The 15,247-nt window shown below is 45.2% G+C and overlaps 1 protein-coding gene across 7 annotated transcripts in view; it reads left to right on the forward strand.

The window, feature by feature from the left end:
* The first annotated feature begins 478 nt into the window (after positions 1–478).
* OSBPL6 (oxysterol binding protein like 6) overlaps positions 479–15,247 on the forward strand; it is a 173,809-nt gene continuing 159,040 nt past the window's right edge. For 6 of the 7 annotated variants that reach the window (XM_080927891.1, XM_080927893.1, XM_080927896.1 and 3 more), the window contains exon 1: positions 479–617. The gene's annotated coding sequence lies outside the window, so the exon portion shown is untranslated. The remainder of the gene's footprint in view (positions 618–15,247) is intronic. The other variant, XM_080927892.1, reaches the window with a different exon arrangement.

Genomic DNA, 15,247 nt, shown 5'->3' on the forward strand with positions numbered 1-15,247 from the left:
TGTTGGTTTATTGAATGAGGCCTCCGAAGGGCGCAGAGGGCCAGGGGCTTGGTCTTGCCAGAGCGGAGGCCACCAGGCTGCAGTTCCCCGGTGAAGCCCTCTCCCACCGCTCTTATGGCCGGAGCGCTGCAGTCATTCTCGGCCTCTTCTATTTAGCCCAGCGCTCCCGTTGCGGCTGGACTGGACACGCGGGGGTCGAGGTGGGGGAGCATCTCTCCAGGGCAGGGTCTGACCGGTGACTGATCTCGGTACCCCACGGATTCCCGCGGACACCTGGCAGGGACGAGACGAGCGCCAGAGCCCGCACGAAGGGGGCGCGGTGGGAGCAGAGCAGGACACCATGGAGCCCGCGGGGACGATCCGGACTGGCGGGTGTTCCGGAGCCGGGGGCGGGGAGCCCGGAGCGCCGCCCCGCCAGCGCGCCCCGCCCGTGGGAGAGGAGGGGCTGCGGCGCGGAGGACCACTGGAGGCGCCGCGCGGCCGCCGCTGTCCGCGCTGGAGACCACGGCTCGGCGCAGGCGGCGCCCGTCCTCCCCGCCTCCGGAGCCTCTTCCAGCCTGCGCGCCCGGAGGATAGCGCGGGCCATCTCCCACCGCGACCTCCAGCTCGCCCTGCAGGTAAGTGTCTCTCGGCCGCGGCGTGGATACCCCGAGCCTGCTGCGCGGGCCCGGGGGCATTGTGCGCGTCCAGAGGGCCGAGGACCCTGGCGGTACGCGGCTGGGCAGCCGCAGCCCCAGGCCCCCAAGGCATCACCGTCTCCAGAGGCTCCTCCAGCTGGGTAGCGCGGAAGCGAGGGTGGCCGAATCGGCCCCCAGTGCGGTCAGAGTGGGAGGGGGTACCGGTGTCACGGTCCCCTCTCCCCGCCCGCCCGCCCTACCCGCGGGTGCTTGGGAATCCTGCTTCCTGGTACAGGAATTGGTCCCCCCTGTCCCCCTTCTCCGACCCCCGCGGCAGTTCTTCATCCCGATGCCCTCACCCCCGGCCCCGCTGGCTGGGAATGGAAGTCGGGGACGGGAGGACTGATGTAATTGTCGGCGGAGAACCGAACCGGTGCGGGTGAGAGCGCCCGCGCCTGCAGGAGCTGACGCCTACGCTGCACCTTTCAGGGAATCCGGGAGCCGCGGGCAGTGGCCGGGCAAGTTGTGCATCGGGTTTGGTTGTGCGCGTGCACTGCGGACTGTCCTCGCGAGCACTCCTGGCTAACCCCCGGCTGGCGTCCCTGCAGCCCTCCCTGCTGCCTGCGTCCACGCTTGCTGCTCGAGCCACCTTCTCTGGTTCAGACCGGGACAGGGTTTGCATTGCAGTCGGGACGTGCTTCCCCTGCGTCGAGCTTGGAGCTGCCCGCAGATCGAGTCGCCGGGGACGCTGGGGGAGGAGGGATGGGAAACCTGGGGAGGAAGCTGCGGAGAGCTAATGGCACCCGCAGATTTCTAAAAGCCTCTACCGTATGCAGACGCACCGTAAGCCACGTCTTAAGCTGCTTTTAAAAGTTATGGCCAGATACTGATTCTGTGACGATTCTGTGATCTACCTGAGGTTGGTGAAATAGAGACCGACAGCTGGGGAAAGCATTACATAATGGACAAGAAGCAAATGGCAGAAACTAAGCGGAACCCCCGGTTGCCGAATTGTTTCTCGTTTCTGGACAGAAAGTCGTATATGGCTTTTTTTAAAATAAGAATTTCCATTTTGGAATTAATGGGCAGGACTTAATAAATCATACATTATATTCGATTGCAATTTCTCCTAACAAAATGATATTTCGAGCATAATTTTTTCTTAAATTAAAAAATACATATTAATTGACTGTTATGTCACAGACTTAAAAAATGTATGCTTCAAAGGGAAGTTAAAATTTCCATCTCTAAACTATTAAACTTTGTTTTCCCCCTTTTAAGTTTTTGTATACATCTCTATATATTCCTTCTCCATCCCCACCCCCTTTGCTTTGGAAGCAGTTCTACAGTTTTGAGTACTGTGAGTTCCGGATGTTGGTATTCCTAGCTAGTACTTGCTACAGCATTGATACAAAGAATCGGAGCATAATGGAATGAGAAGACCTAGCAGTAACTCAGGGAGCGAGCAGGTTCCCAAGGTCAAAGGGAAGATGCTGTGTAATTCAGCTATAATCACCTACCGAGAATGTGCATGCCTCATTGGGTTACAAGGAAAGCCCTGATTGGTGGAATATTATTCCTGTTATTGGCGTCCTCATTTAAAATATTGTACCCCAAATATTTTTAAGTTGACAAGGCATTTTGAAATTTAAAGCTTTTGCTTTTACCAACCTTAAACACTCTTGGGTTTTGTCCGGATCTTCAGTTATGCCAATGACAAATCCATATGCAGTGGATGGATTGCTCTGGCAGAGACTTCCGTTTCAAACCGTGATGATTTATCAGCCGTCTCTTGGTTTTAGTATGTTGAAGTTTTGTTTCTCAGAACTGTAAGTTCTGGTTTCAGAGGCTCCTGTAATAGATGCTGTCGTATCTCTGCCTTGATTTAACCTCAAGTGAATTGTACACATACTTAAGTTAACTTCAGTAAGAAACACAGAATCTGTCCGGGATTAGTGTTTTTATTTTTTGGTGAGAGGTCTGCGGTGGTACTTTAGATGGATTATGTAAATTATAAGTGCACGGAAGCCTCGTGTGCTCACTCATGAAGTCAGGAAGACTAAGAAGGTTTCATTTTATTACAATTCTTGGCTAACTAGCAGTGTGTGATCACTCGGGTTGGTAATTCCTCATGAAGTTCCTACTAGTCTAGGTTCTGTGGGAGATGTGGAATATTCCAGCCCTCATATATTTATATTTGCCTTAAGCAAGACAAGTTACACCTTGTTGAGAGAAGAAAAAAAAAGGTTTTTGTTTACTCTAAAGGTTAAGTCATATTTATACTTTAAAAAATCTTGGAGTAAAAAGTTTACCATTAGCCCTTTGTTTCTGATTTTATCAGTCCCTTCACTGGATACTGCATCACTGTATTGCATGTAGCAGTAGCTAATTGATTTACATTGCTGTAAAATACTCCACCGTGTCCTAAAACTGTGTTTCTCTGTTCTCCAGCCAGTGGCTACTTCCCTTTGCATTGAAAAAAAAAATTGCAATGTTTCTTTAGGTACAGGTGTAAACGTTTCTCCTGAGGAGATACCAAGGGATAGAATTGCTGGGCTGTAGAGTTCTGTGAGTGTTTGAATTACCAACCAAGTACTACCACATTCTCTTCCAATATTGTTGACTTAATTTACTCAGGGAAGCCAAGGAAACAAGCTAACACAGATAAGCAACTACAAAAACAAACTTAAAAAATATACATGTTCTAAGATTCGCTTTTTATTATTTATTTATTTATTTATTTATTTATTTATTTTTTAAGAAAAGTAATGTGATGGGCATGGAGCTTGGAATGGGGCCAGCGAGGTGGCTCAGCAGGTAAAGGCCAGTTGTAAATCTGATGACCTGAATTTGATCCCTAGAATCCATATGGTGGTAGGAAGGAACTGGCTCCCACGGGGTGTCTATTGACCTCTCTACTCAAGCTGTGGCACATATGTCCCCAAATAAATGTTTTAAAAAGTGTGCAGTTGTCTTTTAGGAGGATGAGGGAGAAGACCACACGTGGAAGAATGTAAGTCCCACACAGTGATTTTACTTAGGACTGGTGGTCAGTTCATAGATAATCATTATGTTTTAAAAAAGAAAAACAGTGCATATTGCAAAGAACCAATGATGGCATTTAAAAATTCTCAGGGGAAAAAAAAAACAAGGTCATTTGGAAATATCACACAATGGCTTCTATGGCACAAGACCCAGAAGGTGTCACTTGAAGGACAAGAGGCTGTCCCTGTGTATAAGCATGAATTGCCAAGAGTTGGTGAGGAATGTTGACCGGATGGATGGGCAGGAAGTGGTCACACTGAGAGGAGGGCTACTTGGAACTAAGGAAAGGTATGACCATGGAGGAGGCAGGCACTGGCAATTTCCCAACAGATAACTTACTCCAGATGCCCTGGGGATGATGGGTTGGAAGAAGGTAGGAAGAGAGATTCAAGGCAGGAGCTCTGGCTATCTGAGAGTCCTTACGTTTGGAGAAAATGAGGAAGAGTTCATTTTAAATCTCCGAGGAGAAAATCTAGGGCTTGTGATGTGCTCCTAGGTAAGGAAGAGAGGAAGGAGTTAAGAGATATTTGAGTAAGGGAACTGGAGACGCTCCAATGGATTTCAGACATTGATTACGGAGTTAGTTCCTATCAACTTCTGTTTGAACACATAGGCTTTGGAGCTCTAAGGAGTGGCGAGGGTCCTGCACTGAAAGATGGAACCCCCGAAGGTATCTGAATGAGTACAGATTTGTATTGTCTATCTATGGATGTCACATAAACAAATACTGTCTTGATTAAGAGACTGGTGTGTCTGGGTGGAAGGCAGCATGGAGCCACCGAGTTGAGAGACTCCTGGGGTTACAGAGGGGGGCGGTGTCAGATAGGAAGGACAAATCATTCACAGTATGTGATGTAAGGGTGGGGAACTTCCTATTCTAAGCCAATGCATACCAGGGAAGATGCTAATGGTTGCTTTCCAAGGGCACAGATAATGCAGTAGGCTGGGGGGATGGGCGGGGATAGGGACCTTTAGGTTTGCTCTCCTAATGTTCCTGATTGAATGTGGTTAAACCTACACACATGCATGTACATTATACCTCCTTGATAAATATGCAGCCCTCTAGAGCTCTGTCATTATGAGAGTTTCTGTGCTACCCTTTGGAGACAGGGATACCAGCTTTTTATTTGTTCTCTTGCTCTATTTCTGCCTGACAAATTCTCCCTATGTAGTTCAGGTTGGCCTTGAACTAATTATGTGGCCCAAGCTGACCTCAGACTCAAGAACCTCTGCTTCTGCTTTATAAATATTGGGGATATAGCCATTTCTAGCCCAGGTTTTTATAAGGGATAGGAGATACACACACACACACACATATATATATATATGTATATGTATGATGTATATGTATGTATATACATGGTCGTTTGGGCTGTATATCAGTGTGACAAGCACCGTAAATGAAAAGCCATTTACAGGAGGAAAAGGTTAATTTGGGTTCTCCTTCCAAGTCACACAGTCCGTCATAGAGGGGTCAGACTAGGTATTCAGACAGGAGCCTGACGCAGAGAACATAGAGAAGTATCGCATGCTAGCTCACTTACAAGGCTATGCCCAGGCAGCTTTCATACAGCCTAGGGCCATCTGTCTAGGGATGGTGCTGCCTGCAGGGGGCTAGCCCCTCTTACATCAATTAATAATCAAGACACGTAGCCACAGGTAGGTCTGATCTAGGGAGTCTCTCAGGTGAGGCTTATACACATTGACAGTGAAAGCTAACTAGGACATGTACCTTTTGGTTTTTTTCAAATATATGAAGAAAATATTCAGGCAGTAGAAATGGTCACATTTTTGTTGACGCTCCAATGACTTATGCTAAGTTGGCTCATAGATTGTTCAGGCTGGAAGGGATTTAAACATTGTCTGTCCAGGGGTCGGTACTTCAGCTGGGTCGCAGAGTCCTGGCCTGCCAGGACTAGGCATGAGTTTGTCTTTAGTGGTGAAAAAAGACAAAACCAAACTGAAAGAAAAAACACAATCAACTATTCTCTCAGTGCCTCCCATTTTCCAAGTTAAGAAAAGGGGGCCTCCACGCTTCACCCCATGGGCCCTGCAAATAATACTGAGGGTTGACAAGTAACTGAACTCTGACGGTGGAAGTAAAGCCTGTCCCTTAATTAAAGAACCATAAGGATAGATAAATGAGAAATCGAGTCAGGACTGAGATTTTAATCTTTCTTGTGACATACATTCATGTATTTATGTGTTCACTCCCCCCCACTTTTTATCTTTTCTGACTAGAAAATTGAAAATGTGTCCAGGTAGGTTTTAGTGTTTGCTTTTTTTTTTTTTTTTAAAAAGAGGCTTTATTTGCTTTATTTTGTGTGTGTGAGCACTTTGCCTGCATGCATGTATGTGTGCCACAGAAAAAAGGCATGGGATTCCCTGAAGCTGGAGTTGTGGATGGTCGTCATGAGTGTTGAGAACCAAGCCAGAGTCTTCTGCAAGAACAGCACATGGGCTCAGCTACTGAGCCATCTCGCCAGCTCCAAGAGTTTGCATTTTGGACAACCAGAGCCCTGTGTTTTTTTCAGTAGTGAGAGGGCACAAGGGAAAGTTAAATCAGTTAAACCCTCCTGAGCTGGCTGCTTTGGATCATTTCCTTGACATCCTCTTTATGTTAACAGAGAAAGTCCCCTGCACTTGGGCCAGGAATAGGACCTTAACATGTAGGCTTTGCCTTGCCTCTTATTGAGGTACCCTTCCTGTAGCTCTTGAGGCCGGCCCATTCACCCCTTCAAACCTGTAAAAGCAGAAGGAAAAATAACACCCATTTATTTTTAGAATCTTTTTTTTTTCTCTGAAGTCCAACTAAAAATAAACTTGGCCTCAATTTCCAGCTGTAGGTGTTACTTCATGTGCCCTAAACTAGAGCTAAGTTTTATTTACTTATTTATGTTGTGATGTTGGGGATAGAACCTGGGATGGTTGGTATGCTAGGTGAGTGGTCTACCACTGAGCTGCATCCATAGCTTGTTCTTACTCATTAGTATCATACGGAATAAATATACTAGTACCTAAGTAGCTAAAGGAACATTGAAGTAAATGTATTTGGCCATGTGTTATTTCTGGAGATGAAGTTGACAGTCTGGATTTATTTTAAATTATGTTCATATTTTTTGCTTTCTGTTTATCTATATCAGCTAGACAAGCTTTTGCATATTCTCACTCCATCCGGCAGCACATCTGAACAGCGTTTATTGTATAATTTCCCAGGAATAGAAAGAGTGGCATCGTTTGAATGGCATGTGATTGTGAGAAGACATTAATATATTCTTTTTGATCTCAGGAAGTTTCAAATTGAGCTACACACACACACACACACACACACACACACAGAGGAGAGAGAGAGAGAGAGACAGAGACAGAGAAACCTGCAAGGCAGGCCAAGCAAATGTAGGGCTCATGTAAAAATAGTCCCTTAGGAACACAGGGGAGGGGACAGAGCTGACTCCAAGAGAAGCAGAAAGGTAAGTGGAAGGGTCACCAGAAAGGAAGGAGGAGACTGCGGTCTCACCTGTCTTTCGCCAACAGAGGAAATCAAAGTACAGACCCCAGAAACTATGAAGATCAGGTATATTGGAAACTACTTGGCTTCCCATTAAAATAGTCTTTAAATATCCTGGAAGCCATAAAAGAAACAAAATTTAAATAAGACAGATTTAGCTCCATTTGAGGAAAGATCAAACATATAACATGCAGACGGTGAAATTTATCGTATAAGACACAAACATTCTTAATGTCCAAAGAGCTTCTACGTATCAAGAAGAGAAATAGACCAATAACCCAGTAGAAGAGGGTAAAGGAAATGAACAAACCATCCATTTCACAGAAGATTTAGAAGTGACACATGATATGAAATCATGCTTACTTCATGAAGAGAGAGATATGAGCTTACAGTGTCTACTTCCTTTTTAATGCATTATGGTGGCAAGGCTTTCAGAAACCAGTGAGCATCATTCCTTATAGTTAGGTGAGCCAGATGGCAGATGTGGCACCTGTGAATAGCATCATTTGATATTAACTACCCAAGATAACAATTGACTCTAGGGACCTCAAGGGGTTTCTCTATTAATATACTTTGCAGGATGAATTTGCATAGAAATTTATTATAGCATTGATTAAGGAAGAAGCATTAAAAGCTATTATCCTGAACTGACTAAATAATTTGGAAGCAGAAACAAAATCAGATCGCTATTAAAGTGTAATACCAACCAATACAATGTGATTGTGCAGAGATCCTTAGGCTGGAAGAACAGAACAGATCAGGGCACAGGTTAGAAAATAACTGTTTGTGTTGAATATTATAAAAGACTCTTCATGTTAAATATGAACTCATGAGCACTTTCTCTTGTAACTGTTGATACTGTTCTATAACACACACACACACACACAAACACACACATGCACACACCACCACCACCACCACCACCAACAACAACAACAATTGCTTCTTGGAAAGAAAACTGTTGGATTGGGATGAATATGGAGGGACACTTATTTTCCTGCGGTACCTTATTCTTCCTTTTTAGATTGTTAAGTGCAAGAATTCATTGTCTATTCAATTAAAAAATTTCCTGGGGGGGGGTCTTTGACACTGATCATTTTGTAACTTTTTATAACGTCGGGGGTCAGTCTGTTGCTGGAAGCACACGCTTATTTCCATAAACAATCACTGATACCAACAACCTGACAGGTTAGCGGTCCACAGAGAAGGACACCCGAACGGATTAACGCATCTTGGTTCTCTGTAGTTCCCCTGCTCATCGCGCTCCCAGCTAGCTGGTCTCACCAGAGAGAGGCTCTCAGAACACCGAGTAGGACCCTGGTGTGGATGGGAATAAGGAAAAATGTGGAAGGCGGTGATGGTAGAAGCCTGGGGCTGGGAGGGCGCAGAGACGGAGACAGCCTTGCTCTGCATGATTGTGTGCATCCAAAGAACAGAGGAGACCATGATGCTGCTGTAGGTCAGTCTTATCACCTGTAATTCCTCCCCCAGGGGCGGGGTTTCTTCCTCAGGGGGCGGATTTTCTCTGGTCCAGGAATCTGTAGTTTTTCATTGTTTTGGGTTCTGGGATTCATTTCTGGCCATCTCTGGGCCTCTCTTAATTCGCTCCATTCCTGTAAACATTCCCTGGATTTTTTTTTAAAAGCACTTGCTAAGTCTTTGCTGGGCTCTACTCTCTTAAGAGTGATTGCGTCATCATGCCCTTGTCCTCGCGTCCCCGGAAGAGTGCCAGCGATCATGGTACAGCCCAGTATAGAGAGCCGCAGGAGAGGTAATGCAAGGACTGTTGGTAGATCGTTCATTTGAGAAGAATAGCGATGTGCTGGCAGGGATCTCTCTGGCAGTAACACAAATAGTTATGCATTACACATACTGAAGAAATGGAAAAGCATGAGGCTTATCAGAGCCGCCATGCTGAAAAAATAAGTTTTCCAAAAAGAAATAAGATGCCCTAGTCATAAAGTCAGAATTAACTATGCATCCAAATATATTGAGTAGATAATATGCGTATTTCTGCTCTAAGGACGGTCTCTGTGTGTCTTTCTCTTTCATACTTGTTTATTTAGCTAGAGTCATACAGATACAGTTGAGGGTGCTTGCAGTTAACCATCGGACTGAGCATGGAGATCCCAGTGAGGGAGCTGGAGAAAGGACTGAAGGAGCAGAAAGGATTTGCAACCCCATGGGAAGAACAAAATTATCAACCAACCAAACCTTCCAGAGCTCCCAGGGACTAAAACACCAACCAGTGAGCACACATGGAGAGACCCATGGCTCCAGTTGCATATGCAGCAGAGGATAGCATTGTCTGACATCAATGGGAGGAGAGGCCTTTGGTCCGGTGAAGGTGTATTTTCCCAGTGTAGGGGAATGCCACGGTGCTGAGGTGGAGAGGGTGATTGGAAGAGGGAGCACCTTCCTGGAAACAAGTGGAGGGGGAGGAGGGTGGAGAGGAGGAAGGGGATAACATTTGAAATGTAAATACAGAGAATATCCAATTAAAAGAAAAAAGAAAAAGGAAAGGAAAAGTGATAGGTGGAGGACTGGTGCAGCATGTTGGGTGGTCTGGGGACTTTGGTGTTAAAGCTGGAACCTTGAAGAACAGATTGGGGAGGAGTGGAAAGGCTGGAGATGTGCCTGTCACAGAAGAGAGGGCAATGTGGTGACCTCTGAAGGCTTGCTTTTGTGAAAGACACATGGAAGAGGCCAAAGGACTTCTATTTTCCTTTCCTGCCTGGAGAAATTCCAGGATGCATATGGTCCTTAGCCACCATATCTGGAATATCTATTTCCTAGTGGAATTCTGAGAGCGGGTTTCATGTAACTACATTTTGTCAAGAGAGTCTCTGGTGTATGTTGAATCCAGGTGAGCGTGGTGTTGTGCTAAACTGTGTTCACTTTGCTACTCCATCAGTGTTTTCCTCTGTGGAAATAGGCTGTCTCTTAGGACCCTTTCCAGCAAAGTGGTTCATATTTGACAGGAAGAGTCCTGGAGTGAGCATTGTGGATACCCAAGTTCTATTACCAGTTTACATTTGCAAAGGTACCCAGCCTGGGTCAGTGACCTCTCAGATCCTGTTCCCCATTAGAAATGATTAGGCAGCGAGCGCCCCTGTAGACAGGAAGTTGAAATGTTAAGCATCACATAAGGGTTACATTAAATTAGGCGAACTAACTTTTGTCATTGATATTTTATGCTCATGTAGCCTAGGATAGCCTCCAAGTTCACTCTGCAGCCAAAGGTGGCCTTGAACTCCCAGTCTTCCTGCCTTTACCTCCTGAGGGTTACTGAGGTGTGCCACCATGCCGGGATACTACGTTTGCCTGTTACAGATGCGAGGTGACACCTCTTTCTACCGTATGTAGACCTCAGAAAGGATATGGGAATTAAATATAGATCACGATTTTGTTATACTCAGTGGTTTTCCTTAATTTTTTTTTCTCTTATGGTTCTTTGCAAGTTAGTCTTGTCATAAGAGAAAAGTGGAAATCCTGGTGTGTTTCGGGGTCACTCGTTGAGCCCATGATAGGTGATCAGCCCACTCCAGGCTGCTTCTGGGGTTGACGGCTCAGGCTGTCCTCTTGGCCATGGTTCATGGCCCATTTCATGCCTGGCTTCCTTTAGCCTCTGTGTACTTCCAACCACACCTCCCCCATCCTTTAGAAGTTGCCACCGTTGTCCCCTACACCCTCTGGCCTCCTGTGCTCTGTGCTCCTCTGGTTCAAACTGTTTTGAAAGTCTAGAAGCTGTGTCTTGGCTTCCTTTACGTTGCTGTTTTATTTCCTGGCATGCTAGGGATTGAACTCGGGGCCTTGCACGAGCTAGGCAGCTACTTTTATTAGTGAGCTATGTCCCTTACGCTTGTGGGCTTTGTGTGTGTGTGTTTGTATGTAGCTCAGGCTGGCTTTAGACTGTACATTTTCTGGTCTCAGTTCCTATCCTAAAGCTGAAATTATAGGTGTGTTCCACTGACTCCTGTTGGATCTGCTCTATTTGCTCTTAAACATGCTTCCCCCATGTGATGAATTAATTAATATTGGTGATTGGACCAGGGCATTAGTTAGGTTAAGCACACGGTTCATCAGTGAGTTATAACCTAAGCCTCTTTTGAATTTCGGAGTGATACAAGACCATACACAGTGCAAATGTATAAAAAAACGTAGAAAAGTGTATTTTCAAATCTCTTGTGTTGCTGCTTCTAGAAGTGTAGTTAAAATTGAGTCTAACATGCAGGGTTTTTTTTCCAAGTTGTATTTGTTACAAAGCAGCATTTTAAATGTTTTTTTGTTTGTTTCTTTATTTTGTCTTTGTTTTTCTGTGTAGCCCTGGCTGCTCTGAACACACCCTGTAGACCAAGCTGGCTTCTAACTCAGAGATCAACTTGCCTCTCCTGCGCTGCGATTAAAGGCGCGGGTCATCACTGCCCAATCAGTGTTTGTAATTTTAAGAACTTAAAAACACAGACCTTCACTTCTGGAGCAGTGTTAATAGTCACAGCAAAGTCAAATAGAGAGTGTAGAATTGAATCAGGTGTGCGCGCGCGCACGCACGCACGCGCGCACGCACGCACGCACGCACGCACGCACGCATGTGTTGTAGCGGCCGCCATCAGCACCTGCTCCGCTGCTGGGTGTTGGTTCCAGTCCGTGGACTCTGTGGACACGTCATTATCCGAAGTCCACAGTTGACACGCGGGGCCAGTCTTCCTAGTGTACACCAGTTGCCCTACGCAGCTCTGTAATGACACCAGCTTGCCACTGTGGGAAGGGACAGGATGGTTGTGCTGCCCTAAAGAACTGTGCTGTCCCTCCCTGTCCCCACGTCAACCGGCGCCAACTCCTTATCCTCCTACTGTCTCTATAATCAAACATAATTGGTTTTGGAATTCCTTTCTTGCTGTTTTATTTACTTAAACTTTTATTAGTGTGCGTTGATTACACATAGCAATAGGCTTAATAGAGACTTTTTTGTTCATATACATCATGTACTTTGACCATATTCACCCTCTTTCTCCTTTTCCTTATACACACTAACTCCCCCTCTCCTTCCCCCAAACTCCCTTCTCTAATTCTCTCTCTCTCTCTCTCTCTCTCTCTCTCTCTCTCTCTCTCTCTCTCTCTCTTTCTCTCTTCCCCCCTTCTCTCTCTCTCTCTCCACACACACACACACACACACACACACACACACACACACACACACGTGTATTTCTCCTTCTGGGTCTAGCCTACCTTGCTTAGATGCACCCGTCTTCCTGCAGGTGAGGTAATTTCCATCTCCCTCAGGCTGGGCGACTTCCATTGTGAATGCACAGTTCCAGTTCACGCATCCAGCAGTGATCGCCTAGACTGTTTTCAGAGCTGTTGGAGCGGTGCCGTATAAAATGTGGACGCGCAGGCGTTTCTGTGCCATGCTCCCTTCGTGCCTCTGGGCTCTTTGGCTGGGGTGAAATCGTTCGGCAGCTCTTTGTTTAGTTATTTTGAGGAACCACATGCTAGCCATGATATATTGTAAAAATTGTATGTGAGGCATATAGGTGTGTACAGGCATGCGTGCGTGCGTGTGTGTGTGTGTGTGTGTGTGTGTGTATGCACATGTGGAGGTCAGAGGCAGACAACAAGGCCTTTCCACGTCACTTGCCACCTTATTGATTGATTTTGAAACAAGGTCTCTCACTGAACCTGGAACTCATAGACTGAGAACTGAACTCTGTGGGTCTGCCTCTTTCAAACTTCCCACTTTGCTGGGGCAACAGACTGGACCACCTCTCCCAGCTTTTATGAGTATACTGGGATTTGAACTCAGATCCTTAGACTTGCATGAGTGACATGTTACTGACAACTCCATCTCCCCAGTCCTGCTACTCATAGTTTTTACATTTTTTATTTTATTTTATTCTTTGGTTTCTTGAGACAGGGTGTCACTATATAGCCTTGGCTGGCCTGGAAATCACCATGTAGACCAGGCTAGCTTTGAACTTATAGCGATCTGGCCGCCTCTGCCTCCCTCAGTGCTGGGACTAAAGGCCATAAAAGATGTTCTTTGGGGCATATCATGCTTAACGGAATTTTAGTTGAATGCATAGGCTTCTTTCTTGGTATTATGCTGATCGGCCTTCTGGAGATGCTGTATAGAGCTGTGCTTATTCCCTAGATTGCTAGATCAAGGAGTATCAATGCTTTAAGACCTTTGCTGTGTATCCACTAACAGCGTGGCCCATCAGATAATTCTAAAATATTTTTTTTCTAGCCTCCCTAATAGTGTTCATGGTTTCCTGACACAAAGAACTGTCATTCGAACTATTAGAACACAGCATCACCGGTTCATACACAGCTCCTGTACCTGACATTGCTTCATGTGCTTGGTGGGTCATCAGTAAAATTGCTAGTGGTTTTTAGTCTCATTGTAAGGGTAAGAACACCGGGGCACAAAGAGGTTAAAGAACTTGCCCAAAGTGGTTTACCTGTGTGTAATATGGGCACGCTACCAGGGCTTATCTCTGGAGTTGGGATAAAGGTCTAGGTTCCTCTGCCTCACTGGGAGTCTCAGCAGTGTTACCAGAAGTGTATCTCCTTGCTGTAGAAATGGCACCCCAAAGTTATAACAACTAACATGGCCAGAGAGAATTTAATTCAGCCTTCTTTTTAAAGGGTAAATATTCAAGTAGCCAATTTTCTTCAAGTCAAGCTTTGCCTAAGCCAGTTATCATTTAGAACGTTGTTGGCATCTATTGACAATTCCTCAAGGAAAGTTTTGTGGCCCTTTTTATTTAGAAAAGAAAGTGGGGACGGAGTGTGTCTATTATGTGCCGTGGCTGCTGAGCTTGGGTCTTGCTGTGCCCCATGTACAAACAGGTGTACAAAAACTCCTGGTCAGGGGTAAAATGGGAACCAAATTAGTAATCCCTGTTGTGAGTAAACCGCAGAGCATAAAGCTCAATTTCCTTAACTCACACCAGTGCCTCCACATGTCATATTTAGAACCAGCATCTATTGTTTAATTTCACCATTAAAATTCTATTTAAGCAAATAAAATTTTCCTTTCTTTTTCCATCTTCCTCCCACATTTCTGCCATTATATTTCCAGGCATTTGATAGTTCTTTTTAAAAATTTAATCATTTGTTATTTAGTGTGTGTGTATGTGTGTGTGTGTGTGTGTGTGTGTGTGTGTGTGTATGTGTGTATATGTGTGTGTGTGTGTATGTGTGTGTGTGTGTGTGTGTGTATGTGTGTGTATGTGTGTGTGTGTGTGTGTGTGTGTGTGTGCACGCGCGCTCGTGTGTGCACGCATGCTACCGTGTGTGTGTGTGTGTGTGTGTGTGTGTGTGTGTGTGGTGTGGAAGTCAGGGGGCAACTGTGAGAGGGTGTGAATGCCTTCACTCCGTGTTAATATTTTTTTGAAGACATTTCGCTATTTACTGCTAAGTATTTCCTGAGTCCCTCCCCCCATTAAGGAAGTAGACTGATTCTGTTTTTTTGTCCAGGTTTAGGCTACATCCTTCGGTTCTTGGGCTTTCAGAAATACCGAGACGTCATCTTTTAGCCACGTGTGAATAAGTGCTCAGAAGAGTTGGAGGGTCTCAATGGAGGTGGGGGAGTCATAAATGTAAAGAGTACATTTGGATCCCCCCAATTAAAAATTAAAACCTCAAACTAGTGCTATTTAAAGGCTTTTCCTAGAACTAGAAACTGTGTTTCACTCCCACGTCCACGTTGCCTTTCACATGCTGGGCATTTGTAAGTGATGTTCAATCTATAATTATTGCTAATTGATTTACATAAATTACTCTGTATATTGTCTGCTGTTAGAAATGCTAATTGTTGCTTTGTTTTCTTTGTGTTTACACTTTAGTGTTTGGAAACACAGAATTGAAACGAAAACCTTTGAAGCTTTTTTCTTAAACTCTAATAAAAACACATAGTTGAGTAAAGCAGCATTGAGTGTCTAGTTTCAAAATTTCCATCACTGGGCAGCTGACAATTATTTCTGTTTCTTCCTGTGGGAAATTTCTCTTAAGAGGTTTAGGAAAAGTTCTTTGAAGAAAATGTCTAATTATTCTTTGTGAGTTGGCCGGTGGG

The sequence above is a fragment of the Micromys minutus genome (assembly GCF_963924665.1).
Source record: "Micromys minutus genome assembly, chromosome: 13".
Taxonomy (NCBI): domain Eukaryota; kingdom Metazoa; phylum Chordata; class Mammalia; order Rodentia; family Muridae; genus Micromys; species Micromys minutus.